The sequence below is a fragment of the Spermophilus citellus genome (assembly GCF_964194105.1).
Source record: "Spermophilus citellus genome assembly, chromosome: 6".
Classification (NCBI taxonomy): Eukaryota; Metazoa; Chordata; class Mammalia; order Rodentia; family Sciuridae; genus Spermophilus; species Spermophilus citellus.
In genome coordinates, this window is record NC_138187.1 from 15,358,963 (window position 1) to 15,376,505 (window position 17,543).

The 17,543-nt window shown below is 38.4% G+C and overlaps 1 pseudogene across 1 annotated transcript; it reads left to right on the plus strand.

The window, feature by feature from the left end:
• Nucleotides 1-249: 249 nt before the first annotated feature.
• Nucleotides 250-15,660, plus strand: LOC308652315 (repulsive guidance molecule B-like; annotated as a pseudogene). The gene is made up of 3 exons: nucleotides 250-267; nucleotides 11,208-11,971; nucleotides 15,571-15,660. The product of its transcript is annotated as a repulsive guidance molecule B-like (transcript).
• The last annotated feature ends 1,883 nt before the right edge of the window (nucleotides 15,661-17,543 follow it).

Genomic DNA, 17,543 nt, shown 5'->3' on the forward strand with positions numbered 1-17,543 from the left:
TTCAACTGAAATTTTGTATCCTTTGATTAATATGTCCCAAGTACCTTCCATGCCTACCCTAACCCCTGATCATACAGTATTTGTCTTTCTATCCCTGTTTTATTTCACTTAACACAATGTCCTCTGGTTATGTCACAAATAACAAGATTTCTTTTTTTATGGCTGAATAGTGTTGGTTTTGTAAATATATCAATTTCTTTATCCATTCACAATTACTTCCTTGTCCGGAATATTATAAATAATGCCAAAATGAACATGAAAGTGCAGGTAACCAACTCTTCCACTCACTGATTGCTGACTTATATGGTCATTCTGTTTTTAGTTTTTTGAGAAACCTAAAACATACTGTTTTCCCAAATTGTTATACGGGGGTTCCCTTTCCTCCACACCCTCACAAACACTAGTTCTTTTGTCTTATTGGTAACAGCCATTCTAACAGATATCAGGTGTGTTTTATTGTAGTTTTAATTTGCATTTCCCACTTGTTTATTGCTTTTGTTGCCTGCATATCAAAAAAAAACATTGCACATGCTACTATGAAATAGTTCTTTCCCTATAATTGGGGTTTCACGTTTAGGTTTTTAATCTACTTTTAATTAATTTTTCTATTTGGCAAGAAATAAGAGTCTAATTTCACTCTTTTGCTTTTTGAAGTCCAGTTTTCCTTGTCCTTTTCTCCTCCCCCCATTGTATATTCTTGGAGGTTTCTCAAATATTAGTCAACCATGAGTGTTCCATTGGTCTATGTATCTGTTTTTTATTTTTAAACATGGTGTCATTCTCCTTAATACCTTTATTTTGTTTATTTATTCATTTATTTTTATGTGGTGCTGGGGATCGAACCCAGTACCTCACATGTGCTAGGCAAGCACTCTACCACTGAGCCACAACCCCAGCCCTATATATCTGTTTTTATGTCAACACAATACTGTTCTGTTTATCAAAACATTACAATATAGTTTGAAATAAGGTAGTGTGATGTCTCCAGTTTTGTTGTTCTTGCTTAGGATTCTTATCAGGGCCTTTTATGACTACATATGAATTTTAAGATTTTTTTTCTAATTCTGTGAAAAAAGACATTGAACTTTTGCATGACTATAGACCACTTTGGTGTGGGGAGCCACACTGAATGACCACGCCTTCCAAACCTGATGCCTTAGACTCTGACCAATCACTGCATTCATAAGGAGGTCGTCTTTGTGGGTGTGCCTCTAGGTTTGAGTTATACTCACCTGTTCTCTTGTAGTCCTACCCTTCTGATCTTTTATGGATAGAACAGAGTCCCCCAAATAAAAGCTTGTTTCCAAACGTGCTCCCTCTCTCTCGCCAGCCTCTTGTGACTTTCTCTTGCTTTTCCTATTTTGGAGCCTGAGGCCAAGAGCCGGGGAAGTCCTCCTGAAGCTTGCGTAAAGGTAAATTTTGTCTGTGTTTTATTTTGTGTCCCTGCAAACTCACACAGCGCCTGTGCTGGTTGAGGTCAGGTATCTTGAGTCCCTGAATTCTTGTTCTGAAGCTTTGGGTGGTAGACATTTTGATAATATTCCAAATTATGAACACAGATGCTTATCCATGTATTTGTGTCTTCCTCAATTTCTTTCATCATTGTTTTGTAATTTTTGGTATAGGGATTTTTTTAACTCCTTGATTAAATTTATTCATATGTATTATATTTTTAATAACATGAGATTGTCATACAACCAGAGATATGAAAAATTGTGCTGTATATGTGTAATAAGAATTTTAATGTATTCTGCTGTAATTTATTTTTTTTAATTAGAAAATGTTTATTTGATATCAATAGTCATGTTTACAGAATGTGTAAATATACTTTATGAAACTTCATGAAGTAAATTGCTAGTTTTGAACAAATTGTACATAACCACCATCTATTAAGGAGTATGGTCTTATGAAATCCATTTTTTTAGCTTTTATATAGTCTATGATATCATTGTGGCCTCCTTTTTGGGTGGAAATTATCAACATTCAGAGCAAATTACCCATTGACTAATAATTTTAAAATTTTAGACAGTTTTAGCAAACAACACAATATTTTGTTATACCTATACATAGTGAAATAATAAATAGTTTATAAATTCACATATCAATTCATACAGTTAACTTTTTATGTGCACATGATAAAAGCACATAAAATGTATTTTCTTAATAAATTTTGAGGATGAAATGTTATATTATTAACTGCATTCCTCATTCTATACCTTATATCTCTAGGCTTATTCTTCCAACATAACTGTGATTTTACATTCTTTTACTGACATTTTCCTTGATTTCTTCCTTTGGCAATTACTGTTAATGATAATTCTGTTTCTATGTATTTAACTTTTTAGATATTCCACATTTAAGTCAGACCATGCAGTATTTTCTTCTTGTATCTGGCTTATTTCATTTCACATAGTATCATCCAGATTCATCCATGTTGTCCCAAATGTCATTTTTTAAAATGTTGATTGTTAGTCATGTACAAACACACATATCATAGCACCTCACAATGTCTTTGTCCATTCATTAATTGATGGACATTTAGGTTGTTTCCATATCTTGGCTGCTGTGGCTATTGATGCAACGAAAACAGGAGGGTAGATGTGTCTTCAAATAATGATTTCATTTCCTTTGTGTATCTACTTAGAAGAGGAATTGATGGTTCATATGGTAGTTCCATTTTAAATTTTTGAACAGCCTCTTTGTTTTCCATAATGACTGTTTCAATTTATATTCCTACCAAGAGCGTACATACCTTGCTAATGCTTATCTTTTACATTTTGATAATAGTCATTGTAACAACTATAAGGTTATAGCTTTGATTTGCATTTTCCTCTTTTTTTATTGGTTGTTCACAACATTACAAAGCTCTTGACATATCATACTTCATACATTAGACTGAAGTGGGTTATGAACTCCCAATTTTACCCCAAATGCAGGTTGCAGAGTCACATCGGTTACACACCCACAATTTTACATAATGCCCTATTGGTAATTGTTGTACTCTGCTACCTTTCCTGTCCCCCACTATCCCCCCTCCCCTCCCCTCCCTTTTACTCTCTCTACCCCATCTACTGTAATCCATCTCCCTCCTTATTTATTTTCCCATTCCCCACCCAGCCTCTTATATGTAATTTTGTATAGCAATGAGGGTCTCCCTTCATTTCCATGCAATTTTCCTCATCTCTCCCTTTCCCTCCCATCTCATGTCACTGATTAATGTTACTCTTTTCTTCCTACTCTTCCTCCCTGCTCTGTTCATATTTGCTCTCATTATATCAAAGAAGACATTTGGCACTTGTTTTTTAGGGATTGGCTAGCTTCACTAAGCATAATCTGCTCTAGTGCTGTCCATTTCCCTGCAAATTCTATGATTTTGTCATTTTTTATTGCTGCATAGTACTCCATTGTGTATAGATGCCACATTTTTTTTATCCATTCATCTACTGAGGGGCATCTGCGTTGGTTCCACAGTCTAGCAATTGTGAATTGTGCTGCTATGAACATCGATGTGGCAGTATCCCTGTAGCATGCTCTTTTAAGGTCTTCAGGGAATAGTCCAAGAAGGGCAATAGCAGGGTCAAATGGTGGTTCCATTCCCATCTTTCCCAGGAATCTCCAAACTGCTTTCCAAATTGGCCGCACCAATTTGCAGTCCCACCAGCAATGTACAAGTGTACCCTTTTCTCCACAACCTCTCCAGCACTTGTTGTTGTTTGACTTCATAGTGGCTGCCAATCTTACTGGAGTGAAATGGTATCTTAGGGTGGTTTTGATTTGCATTTCTCTGACTGCTAGAGATGGTGAGCATTTTTTCATGTACTTATTGATTGATTGTATATCCTCCTCTGAGAGGTGTCTGTTCAGGTCCTTGGCCCATTTGTTGATTGGGTTATTTGTTATCTTATTGTCTAATTTTTTGAGTTCTTTGTATACTCTGGATATTAGGGCTCTATCTGAAGTGTGAGGAGTAAGATTTGTTCCCAGGATGTAGGCTCCCTGTTTACCTCTCTTATTGTTTCTCTTGCTGAGAAAAAACTTTTAAGTTTAATTAAGTCCCATTTGTTGATTCTTGTTGTTAACTCTTGTGCTATGGGTGTCCTATTAAGGAATTTGGAGCCCGACCCCACAATCTGTAGATCGGATCCAACTTTTTCTTCTATCAGACGCAGAGTCTCTGGTTTGATATCAAGTTCCCTGATCCATTTTGAGTTAACTTTTGTGCATGGCGAGAGAAAGGGATTCAGTTTCATTTTGTTGCATATGGATTTCCAGTTTTCCCAACACCATTTGTTGAAGATGCTATCCTTCCTCCATTGCATGCTTTTAGCCCCTTTATCAAATATATGATAGTTGTAACTTTGTGGATTAGTCTCTGTGTCCTCTATTCTATACCATTGGTCCACCCGCCTGTTTTGGTACCAGTACCATGCTGTTTTTGTCACTATTGCTCTGTAATATAGTTTGAAATCTGGTATCGCTATACCACCTGATTCACACTTCCTGTTTAGAATTGCTTTTGCTATTCTGGGTCTTTTATTTTTCCATATGAATTTCATGATTGCTTTGTCAATTTCTACAAGATATGCCGTTGGGATTTTGATTGGCATTGCATTAAACCTATAGAGAACTTTTGGTAATATCGCCATTTTGATGATGTTAGTTCTGCCTATCCATGAACAGGGTATGTTTTTCCATCTTCTAAGATCTTCATCAACTTCTCTCTTTAGGGTTCTGTAGTTTTCATTATATAAATCTTTCACCTCTTTTGTTAGGTTAATTCCCAAGTATTTTATTTTTTTTGAGGATATCGTGAATGGAGTGTTTTTCCTCATTTCCGTTTCCGAAGTTTTGTCGCTGATATACAGAAATGCCTTTGATTTATGCGTGTTGATTTTATATCCTGCCACTTTGCTGAATTCATTTATTAGTTCTAGTATTTTCTTTGTAGACCCTTTTGGGTCTTCTAGGTATAGAATCATGTCATCTGCAAATAGTGATAATTTAAGTTCTTCTTTTCCAATTTTTATGCCTTTAATTTCTTTCGTCTGTCTAATTGCTCTGGCCAGTGTTTCGAGAACTATATTGAATAGAAGTGGAGATAGAGGGCATCCCTGTCTTGTTCCGGATTTTAGAGGGAATGCCTTCAACTTTTGTCCATTCAGAATGATGCTAGCCTGCGGCTTAGCATAGATAGCTTTTACAATGTCAAGGTAAGTTCCTGTTATCCCTAATTTTTCTAATGTTTTGAACATAAAGGGATGCTGTACTTTGTCAAATGCTTTCTCTGCATCTATCGAGATGATCATATGGTTCTTATCTTTAAGTCTATTGATGTGGTGAATAACATTTATTGATTTCCGTATGTTGAACCATCCTTGCATCCCAGGGATGAATCCTACTTGGTCATGGTGCACAATTTTTTTGATGTGTTTTTGTATTCGATTCGCCAGAATTTTATTGAGGATTTTTGCATCTAGGTTCATTAGAGATATTGGTCTGTAGTTTTCTTTCTTTGAGGTGTCTTTGTCTGGTTTCGGAATCAGGGTGATGTTGGCCTCATAGAATGAATTTGGAAGAGCTCCCTCTTTTTCTATTTCCTGAAATAACTTGAAAAGTATTGGTTTTAATTCTTCTTTAAAGGTTTTGTAAAACTCCGCTGTATACCCATCCGGTCCTGGGCTTTTCTTGGTTGGTAGTCTTTTGATGGCTTCTTCAATTTCATCCATTGATATTGGTCTGTTCAAATTGTGTGTATCCTCCTGACTCAGTCTGGGAAAATCATATGACTTAAGAAATTTATCGATGTCTTCACTATCTTCTATTTTGTTGGAATATAGGTTTTCAAAATAATTTCTTATTGTCTTCTGTATTTCTGTAGCATCTGTTGTGATATTGCCTTTTTCATCCCGTATGTTAGTAATTTGAGTTCTCTCTCTTCTTCTCTTCGTTAGCATGGCTAAAGGTCTGTTGATCTTATTTATTTTTTCGAAAAACCAACTTTTAGTTTTGTTAATTTTTTCAATAGTTTCTTTTGTTTCAATTTCATTGATTTCCGCTCTAATTTTAATTATTTCTAGCCTTCTGCTACATTTGCTGTTGTTTTGCTCTTCCTTTTCTAGGGCTTTGAGATGAAGTGTGAGCTCATTTATTTGTTGGTTTTTTCTTTTTTTGAGGAATGACCACCAGGCGATGAATTTTCCTCTTAAAACTGCTTTCATTGTGTCCCATAGATTCCGATATGTTGTGTCTGTATTTTCATTTATCTCTAAGAATTTTTTAATTTCCTCCTTTATGTCTTCTGTAACCCATTGATCATTCAGTAACATATTGTTCATTTTCCATGTGATGTAGGATTTTTCCTTCCTTCTTTTATCATTGATTTCCAGTTTCATTCCATTATGATCAGATAAAATGCATGGTATTATCTCCACCCCTTTATATTTACTGAGGGTTTCCCTATGGCATAATATATGGTCTATTTTTGAGAAGGATCCATGTGCTGCTGAGAAAAAAGTATATCCATTTGATGATGGTTGATATATTCTATATATATATCAGTTAAGTCTAGGTTATTGATTGTGATATTGAGTTCTATAGTTTCTTTATTCAATTTTTGTTTGGAGGATCTGTCCAACGGTGAAAGAGGTGTGTTGAAGTCACCCATAATTATTGTGTTGTGGTCTATTTGATTCTTGAACTTGAGGAGAATTTGTTTTATGAATGTCGCAGCACCATTGTTTGGTGCATAAATATTGATAATTGTTATGTCTTGTTGGTGAATGGTTCCTTTTAACAGTATATAATGGCCTTGTTTATCCCTTTTGATTAACTTAGTCTTGAAGTCGATTTTATTCGATATGAGGATGGCCACTCCTGCTTGCTTACGAGAACTGTGTGTGTGGTATATTTTTTCCCATCCTTTCACCTTCAGCCTGTGTATGTCTTTTCCAATCAGATGTGTCTCCTGGAGGCAGCATATTGTTGGATTTGTTTTTTTAATCCATGATACCAGCCTATGTCGCTTTATTGGAGAGTTTAGGCCATTAACATTCAGAGTTACTATTGATATATGGTTTGAACTTCCATCCATGTTTGATTGTTTATCTTTTTTTTTTTTAATATTTAGTTTGTTTCTCCGTGATTATCTTTCCCCTCGCCCTCTGTCTTTACTGAGGCACTTCCCACTGATGGTTTTGGTTATTGTTTTTCATTTCTTCCTCGTGTAGTGTTTTGCTCAAAATGCTTTGCAATGCAGGTTTTCTGGCTGCAAATTCTTTTAACTTTTGTTTATCATGAAAGATCTTTATTTCGTTGTCATACCTGAAGCTTAATTTTGCTGGATACAGAATTCTTGGTTGGCATCCATTGTCTTTCAGTGTTTGAAATACATTGTTCCATGACCTTCTTGCTTTCAGTGTCTGTGATGAAAAGTCCGTTGTTAACCGTATTGGTTTACCCCTAAATGTAATCTGTCTCCTTTCTCTTGTAGCTTTTTTTTTTTTTTGAATTTGTTTTTTTTTTATTGATTATTTATCGCATTACATAGTTCATGATATATCATCTTTCATACATTAGACTCAAATTGTGCTTTGAACTCCCATTTTCACCCCAAATACAGATTGCAGAATCACATCTGTTACATATTCGCATTTTTACATAATGCCATATTAGTGACTGTTGTATTCTGCTACCTTTCCTATCCCCTACTATCCCCCCTCCCCTCCCCTCCCCTCCCATCTTCCCTCTCTACCTCCCCTGCTGTTGTTCAATTCTCTCCCTTTTTTTTTTTTCCCTCCCCCTTGCCCCTCATAACCTCTTATAATTTTATGTATCCTTGAAGGTCTCCTACCATTTCCATATGCTTTCCCTTCTCTCTCCGTTTCTCTCCCCCCATTCGTCTTTGTTTCTTGTAGCTTTTAATATTTTCTCTTTGTTCTGTATATTGGATATCTTCATAACAATGTGTCTTGGCGTTGGTCTACTGTGATTTTGTGTGCTCGGTGTCCTGTATGCATCTTCAATTTGTATATCTGTTTCCTTTTTTATTTCTGGAAAGTTTTCTGTAATTATTTCATTCAGCAGGTTTCTCATTCCCTTGGTGTGAATCTCTGTACCTTCTTCTATCCCGATGACTCGTAAGTTTGGTTTCTTCATGTTATCCCAAATCTCTTGGATGTTTTTCTCGTGATTTTTTACCAGCCTTTCTGAGTTGGCTAGACTCTTTTCAAGATGGTATATTTTGTCTTCATTATCTGATGTTCTGGTTTCTACTTGTTCCACTCTGTTAGTGATACTCTCAATTGAGTTTTTAATCTGGTTTATCGTTTCCTTCATTTCTAGAATTATTGTTTGATTATTCTTTATAATCTCTATCTCCTGATAAAGATGCTTAACTTCTTCTTTTAGGTGTTTATGTAACTCATTCTCAATGTGTTCTTTCACTGCTTGAATTTGCTGTCTTGTATCCTCTTTGATGTTCCATTCCATCTGTCTAAGGTGTTCCTTGAGGTCTTTATATGACCATTTTTCTGATGACTCTAGGTCCTCCTGAATATTTAGGCTATCCTGCATTGTTTGTACTCCTTTTCTTCCTTGTTTCTTGAAGCTGCTCATGTTGCTTCTTGTTCTGATTGACTGCTGAGTTACTGTTTACTCCTATAAATTTATTTGATGCTAGGGAGGAAAGGTATTAGAAGGGAAGGGAAGAAGTCACTAAGGAGAATGAGAGTAGGCAGGTAGAATTCAAGGAAGGGGGATAAGAAAAATGAACAGACAAAAGAAGAAAGAAATAGGAACTAAAAAAGAACAAAAATTTAAAAAAATATATTAATAATAATTTAAAAAAATTAAAATTAAGATTAGAAGAGAAAGAAGAAAAAAGAGAAAAGAAAAAAAACAAGATAGAAAAATGAAGATGAAAGAAAAACCCCAATCAAGAAAAAAAAAAAAAAAAAAAACCTAATAAATGCCGTCTTAGAGTTTGATTAACTTCTCTTCCACTAGGTGGCGCTGTGCCCACCAGGTCGAGTCTTTCCCGTCAGTACATGGGAACCAATCACTGTGCAGCAGCTCCTCCCAGACTGGGCGAGTCTCCAAACCTGAGTGCCTAGGGCCTCCTCTTGTGTCCAATCCCTTCCACTTTTCCTCTAGCCAGGCCCCTCTCACCACAGTACTGGCTACAGGCCAGGTCTGCTGCTCCCGGGAGCCCTGTTTTCATGAACGACTGGGCTCACTCCTCCAGATTGCCATTCCCTCAGACCCTAATTTTGTAGAGCTTGGTGCTGAGAATCCTCAGCGAATTTTACTTGCCCTCCGGTAGCCACACCCCCGTAGCTGGTGCAAGAGACCTCAGCAGTCAGCCCTGGCGGAAGCGGCAGTCCCACACCACCTCTGACTCCCTCGGGCTGGCTGTAGCACTCACGGGAGAGCTGGGAGGGGCTCTTAAGTTTTCCCCGATGCGTGGAGAGGGAAAGTCAGGGGTCCACACACCTGTAGCAGCAGGCTTCAATGAAGTTATCTCCTGCGCTGCAGCCCTGCAACTCCAGCCCTCTGCCACAGTGGTGTCCTCCGCAAACGGCGAAAGTTCGCCTCCCCCTGCCAGGCGACCAACGCCACGGGCGGGTCCCCACTGTCTCCCAAGCCCCGCCTGGACCCTGCGGCCACTACCCACGAAGGCCCGGCAGGCATCCACCTCCGCAGGATGAGAAGGGCTGACCAGCCGCCTCGGCTGGATGGCTTAATGCTGAGTCGCAGCTGTCAGTCTCGGCTTTTCAGACGCAGCGGTGCGGGGCGCGGAACACGGAGAGGCTTACTCACTTCCCGCCGCCATCTTCCTCTTCTCGCTATTTCGGGATGATGGCGGGGTGCTGGCTCGCTCTCTCTGGTGTGTCTCTGCCTCGAGCTCCCACGCCTTTCTCCTCCACGGCCTCCACAGCCAGCACTGCCCTGGTCGCTCTCTCCGCCCCCGGCGTTCCCGGCTTCTAGCCAGCCACGCCGCGTCCAGGTCCGTGTTTTTCTGGCTCGCGCTCCAGCGGCGCCCGGGACCGGGGAGGCGACAGCCGGCAAGTACCACAGTCCCCGGGCTCCGAGTCCCAGCGGCCACAAACCGACACTTCTAATAGACCTACCAGATCCTGGCAGGACCCCTCTTCATGGAATTTTGCTAGGAGTTCCTCAGTGTGAAGACTGCCACTGTTCCAAAGGGTCTTTTTGATCTCGTTAATGTGGAGACATTAGAGTCACTGCTTCCTCGGCGGCGGCCATGTTTGCATTTCCGGAGTACTGTAATTTATTTTTTTAAAAAATCAATTAAAAAATAAATAAATAAAATGAGATTATCAGAATGGCTATTATCACAAAACAAATAGCAAATGCTGGTGAAAATGTACAGAAAAAGGAACTCTTAAATACACTGTTGGTTGAAATGTAAATTAGTACAGCCATTAGGGAAACCACTATGCAAATTCCTCAAAAATCTAAAAATAGAACTGCCATATGATCCAGTCTTGCCCCTTTCCTGGTTATATATCTAAAGGAAATGATAAACAAAGAGATACCTGAATACCCATGTTTATTGCACCACTGCTCATAATAGCCAAGATATGAAATCAACCTAAATGTGTCAATTTGTGAATGGATAAAGAAAATACAGCATATAAACACATATTCAACCATAAAGAAGAATGAAGTCCTGTCATTTGCAGGAAAGTGGATGGAACTAGAGGACATCATGTTAAGTAAAATAAGCCATATTCAGAAAAACAAGCATTGCATGTTTCTTCTCTCTATATATGAGAGTAAAAGAAAGACTACTAAGGACTGGTAAAGGGATTATGGGGAGAGAAGAATCAGGGTGTTGCTAGGTTGCTTAGGGCTTCATTAAGTTGCTGAGGCTGGCTTTGAACTCCTGATACTTCTGCCTTAGCCTCCCCAGCCACGGGGATTACAGCATGTGCCATATACTGGTTAAGTGTGTCTCAGTTTAACAGCTTTTGAAGACGAATTTTGATATAATAAAAACAATTGATTTAATATTCTACAATTTAGAACACCTGGCTAGCATGCATAAGACCCTGGTTTTGGGGAGCTTGTGCCCCTCCTGTAGGTCCACGTCAGGACTCCACGCCAGCTGAGGCCACGCTGGCCGGGGTCGGGCGCTGGCACTCTCAAGGCTGGCACTAGCTCACCTCACCATCTCTGTATCTTAGCTCTCGCTCCTCTCTCCTCGCCGGCTGGCTCTCAGGCCTCGGCGATGCTTTTGCTCCTCCCGCTGCCCACCGTGCACCGTGAGCTGCGCGGCGGTGAGGGCGGCGTATCTTCTGTGCTGGCCTGAAGGAGGGAGAAGAGCAAGCGGGGCGTCCGTCCCACTGCAGCCACTGGCTCAAGGCAACCTCGCCGGAGCCCTGGAGACCTGTATGGATGGGCATGGCTTGATAGCAGCGACTGCCTGCACCGCCGGGGTTGTACAGCAGGGTCCCTTAGGGCTTTGCCCACTGCCGCTGGCCCTGCTGCTACTGATGCTGCTCAGCCTTGGACTTCTCCACGCAGGTGACTGCCATCAGCCGTCCTAATGTCGAATCCAGAAATGTACCACGGACTTTGTATCCCTTCGAAAGCCTGCCTTGGCAACCTGGTGTATCATTCTGCTGTGTTAGGGCTCAGTGACCTCCTGCGCTGGAGGAACTGTTCTAAGGATGGACCCACATCCTCTACCAACCTTTGAAGTGACCCATGACCCTTGTAATTATCACAGCCACACAGAACCCAGAGAACATAGGGGAGGGGACCATAACCCTCCCCCAGTTACTTTTTTTGTGGCTTGTTCGGGGATCCTCACCTTAGAACTTTGAAGGATCACTTCCAAACTTATAAAGTGGAAGGGAACTGGACACTCAAAGATAATAATTAGCTTTCAGTTCAAGTGACAAATGTGCCTGCGGTCCCTGGATCCAGTGCCACTGCTACAAATAAGGTAAGTGTGCTTTCTTTTTTCCCCTCTTTCTACTCATAACTTCCAAATGTTTGATTCTTCAGACAACTTTCAAAATGTGGTATAAAAGGGTTATTTTAAAGGAATGTTTTTAAAATTTTTTTTAACATTTTCTTGAAATGCAATTAAGAATTGATAAAGGATTTAGTAAGGAACTTGCTCTGGAATATAAAGTGTGGGTCTAAATTTAAATAGATGAGCTGGGGATGTGGCTCAAGCAGTAGCTCGTTCACCTGGCATGCGTGCAGCCCGGGTTCTATCCTCAGCACCACATACCAACAAAGATGTTGTGTCTGCCGAAAACTAAAAAATAAATATTAAAAATTCTCTCTCTCCCTCTCTTCTCTCACTCTGTCTTTAAAAAAATAAATTTAAATAGACAATGATATGAAAAATAAATAGTAAACTATGAAATGGCTTTCTCCTGGGAGAAAATGCAGGCCAATTTAATGAAGAAATGTGTGTGTGTGTTTTGTTTTGTTTTTCGGTGATGACTTTCAAGTGCATGTGTGTGTAATTCCTCTTGAAGAATTCCATATTCAGTTTTATCAGATGACTGAAGCGGACATTTTGAATAAAGAAAACTGTGAAGCTTGAGGCAGTGACCCATAAGGAAATACATTTTTAAAAAATATCTTCAGTTGTAGATGAACACAATATCTTTATTTTATTTATTTATTTTTATGTGATGCTGAGGATCGAACCCAGTGCCTCACACCTGCTAAGCAAGCGCTCTACCACTGAGCCCCAGCCCCATGGAAACACATTTTATTGGTGATTTGGAAGTTATAGTAAAATGCAATAACTATCAGCCAAACTTCCCAATGGAAAACCCATAATGGTATTTGTTCCTAACCTTTTGGTGACCAAGGAAGATACAAATTGGATATTGCATAAAGGGATATATAATCCCCATGTAATTTCGGGCCTTGGGTTAACAGTTTAAGTCAGAGCTAAGGGAAAAACTGGCAAAATTAAGTTAAGCTTACCCTGCCTGCTGTCCACTGTCTATAGCCCATGTTTGTTTATTTTTAAAACACTAGCACTGTTCAACAGCAACTTCCAGGCACCAGTGTCTTCCTACAAATAGGTAGAGAGGAGCTATCAATAGGGTTTCCAATTGCCAGTCAATGCTAGACAAAAAGGGTTTCTACTAAAAGAGCGTCCCAAGTAAACCACTTCCTTCCCTATTATCCTAACCACAAAACCATACATATGGCTTTGTATGTAAAGCAAGACCATCTCATTTGCTTTAACTTCCTTTATTTATTGTATCTATTCATAAGCTGCTTCAGATTAAAATACAATTGGTGAGAATCAAGCTTTTGAGATACTTATGACTGTCTTTTGATTCTGGGTCACCTTCCCTTGCCTCCGGGACACCTTCCCTTGCCTCCAAACATATGTGGTATATTTTTAAAACAAATTTTAATTGTTTGACTTGGCATTTTATGGAGGCAATTTTATAATACCTACATAGATATCTGCATAACCCAGGGATTTGTATCGCACTGAGTTAATTCTAGCTCCTCACCTCTTTAGGAAAAATTTAATAGCACCCATCACCACCATGCTCCCAATTAGTCTTTGTCAGATTACCTCAAAACCGGCTTTTCCTTACCCTGAAATTGATCATGAAAACATAATTGATATTTATAATTCCTTCTTCTACACCTATTCCATGTTTCCTTTCTCATCACTTTAGCTAGACTCATCTTTCATTCCTAGGGAATCTGAATCCTCATTATGTTTCCCTTTATTGGGTTACTGAAATGGTTTCCCATTAACATTTACTTGTGATACCCCCCAACAATCTTCTGGATATCATAATGGTCTCTTCTTTCTCATGATGTAGAAAAAGGCAAATTTCCATTATTAATTGGAGTTGAATTGCCTCTGGCAATATAGTAACTCCCTTGTTTATTGTTCAGTGACATAAAGAACTGCCAACTGGTAGATTTGGTAGAATCATTCCTTTCTTGGGAATTGTATCAGATACTTCTTGTGTGCCACTGGAAATTCTCTCAGCCATTATCTTTTACATCATACATGGCTGAAATAAGCAGTTCTTCACAGATTTTAACCACCAGCCTTGTGCATGTAGTTAGTCTGACAGCATTACCTCAGACATGTTCCACCTGCTTCTTGTGTCCTGCCATTGGGTCTCTCTGATTCCATGGAGGGAATATCATGGAAAACCAGCTCAACTCTCACACATGCAGAACTTGTAAGTACAGGGAGTTAATGCCAATGATTCAGTTTTTACAGGTGCTGAATGATTATGAATTTATGCCTTAGTCATCACAGAGCCAAGTTATTAAGTAGGGTAGTATATCTTGTTCCCTATTTAATATCCCTCTATTCCTTACTTCTCACAATCATATAAAATTCTCAAATTACTTGCAAATAAGATTTTGTCTCAGCCTCTGTTTTTTTTTAAATTATTTACATCACAGGCTATGACAGAAAGTAAGATCTCTAATCTTCAAATCAACAAAGCCCAACACTATGGTTGTGGGAAGCAAAAATTCTGTGTTATTTGGCTTAATAATGAGAGATTTTCCTGCTACCATCCCATTGATTCCCAGACCTGTGAATCATGTCTATGGCAAAAACAGCACCAAAATGGATTTCTGGTTCAAATATATATCATATTCTATAAGAGACTACAATGACTTTTTTTTATTATTCTGTTTAGTACTTTGTTTCCAGCATTTGAAAAAAAAAGCCTGACATAGAGTAGATTCTTAATAAATATTTGAAGCAGTGCTTTCTTTATGGCACACATCTAAAACTCAAATTGTCACCAGCTTGCCAGGCTGGCAAGATGAGCTGGGTTCAAAGGAGCTCGCTGTATCAATAACTAAGAAAATGTCGAAAAAAACCATGTAGCACATGAACACGAGTTTCTAAGATCGAAGGCAGGAGGGCTCAGTGACCCCAAAGGTCAGCTCCATGCTGTGCAGTGCTGGAAAGAGCAAGAGAGTGAGCATACCCGAAACTCCACTATTTATTGGGGAGAAGACATTCGATAGAATATTCCACCCAAATAAGGCAAGGGGTAGGGTTTCAAAAGGTGGAGTCTTGCTTGGTGATGTCTTGTGGTCAGCAGATTGATTGACATCTTGGCAAGTCACACCCATCTCAGTTGCTGTGTGAGATCACAGGCTGAGAGAAAGGAAAGGCACATTTTTGTCGCACAATGCCAGACCAGTCTTCTCATACATTCAAATGTGCATAGCTCACACACACAGCCCATGGATGGCTCGTGACACCAAATGATACAGAGAAGATAAGCATAGGCTCTGCACCAGATGACACACAAATGCATGAAGTGTTTCATATTTTTCTGAAGAGACAAACATGTCATTAAAATATAAAAAATAGGTTTGGGTTTTAAGTAATAAAATAGAGAAGCATTTTGGAATGAAAAATGGCAGGCAGGTTAGTATGGCTAAGGATTATGACTAGTGAAAGAAGCTAAATACCTTGCACTAGAGTTCATACCTTGTTACCAGTTCTTAAAACATTTTAGAAGCTATCACTAGTCTATATCGCTTCATCTGTCTATTATCCCGTAGACCAAGGAGAGAGACCAATTGGGATATGACTGCAGTAGCCTGTCCGAAAAGCAGAAAGAGGATGGGAAAGAAGGAAGGAAAGTAACATAAAATAAATTAGAAGTAACAGAATTGAATGAAATAAACTGACACCAAGCAAAAGGAACACAGGATGTGTTACTTGCTATGTCTGTTGAACTGTGATTGAAGCTACGTAAGGTTAGATGCCTCCATAAAAATAATTGACTTTTATAGCTTAAAACTATATTAAGCAACCATCTTTCAAATCTTTGATTTAACTGTTTCCTAGTATTTTATACACAAGAGGAACAGAATAAAATGTTGTTCTTTAAATTAAAAAAAAAAAAACGATGAAGTAATTAAATGAACCACATAAACCAGCAGTTCCAGAACAGCACTTAATAATAATACTGAAGAGGAATGGTACTGATAGTGAGAATGCTTTTAGTGATACCCACTTAAGTGAGACACTGGCTTTTGGGCTACTTCAGATATACTATTATCCCATGTTGAAGAAGCACCCATCTATTTCTATTATAGTGAGCATTTTTATCTGACATGGTCACTGAATTTTAACAAATGCATCCTATCTTTGAAAAACTATTTCCACATTTTCAAAAGGACTTAAATATTTTAATTCAAGAAGTGAAATACAGAAAGACAGTTGCTCCATAACTATACAAATGGTAAATTAAACAAGATAAGAAAATGTTTTAATTTATACTATTTAAATTTCATTCATTACTTTAGGATAATAACTCATCTCAAAATCTACAATTTTAACAAGCATCTGGGAAGTTTGTTTAGTTGTTGTTCAGAAACAGATGTTGGCCTGATAGAAACACATTTGAAAACATTCTTGTTCTGGTCATAGTTTCCACTATACCTATGAACAATGCCTCTAATAAGTCTCAGAAGTTCTCCTGTTTTTCAAAACATAAATATTTTTTAAAAAAGTATTACTTCACCTAAATTTTATATTTTAACAAATATACACCAGAATCACTCCAACGCTAAAGTTTCCTCACTTGAGTCAGTGCCCCACTGCTGACAAAGACTATGACAGTCATATATGGATGCCCTGTCACAGAGTAAAGACACGAACTTGGATAGGGCTTCTTACACGATAACAAGATGCTGCTTCTTAAATGTATTAATAATTCCTAATGTAATGGCACAAAAATTATCCACTCTTCTATCAAACGGTCAGAGTTCCACTTTCAGTATATGGCAGAACAGGTGATTCACATCAACTGACTCCCAGCTAAGAAATAGAATAGCTGGATAAAAAAAAAATTGTTTAAAATCCCCTGCATAGGCATCAGACATATCAAAGCAGTGAGGAGTTATATAAACCTCATCTGGGAGAGCATGGAAGTTCAAGTTGATTTGGGGGTGCATTCTCCCTTAAGATATCTGCCAACTACAGAAAGGTCATTTACAAGGAGTGAGCAGAGATTTTAACAGTCTTAGAGCTGGGAAAACAAAAAATGGAGTCTGATGACCTTAAAGAAAGAGATTTTAGCAAGCACTCCCGCCCCACCCCAGGTTTAGGATTGAAACCAAAACAAAGCTACACATTTAAAGGGACTAGTTATTCAGAATAAAAGACCAGAAATCTCCAAATCCCCTCAATCATGAATAAAACTGAATAATTCTGAAATTTCTTTCACTAAAAGGTCATTAAAAGCACTTAAAATAGAGGAAAGGACTTATGATTTTTAAAAGGGACTACAATAAAATGAAGAATTTCCCTTCATCAAAAGCCACCAGTGAAAAAGCAGATCATGGAGTATGAGGAAAAATATCTACAATAAATGTTAACAAAGAACTTGTACCTAGAACAACTTTCTTCAAAAAATTCCCATAAATCAGTAAGAAAAAGACAAATAATGCAATAGGAAAAAAAGCAAGAGACTGAAACAGACTTTGAAAAAGAAGATATCTAAATGGCCAGTAGGTATATGAAATGG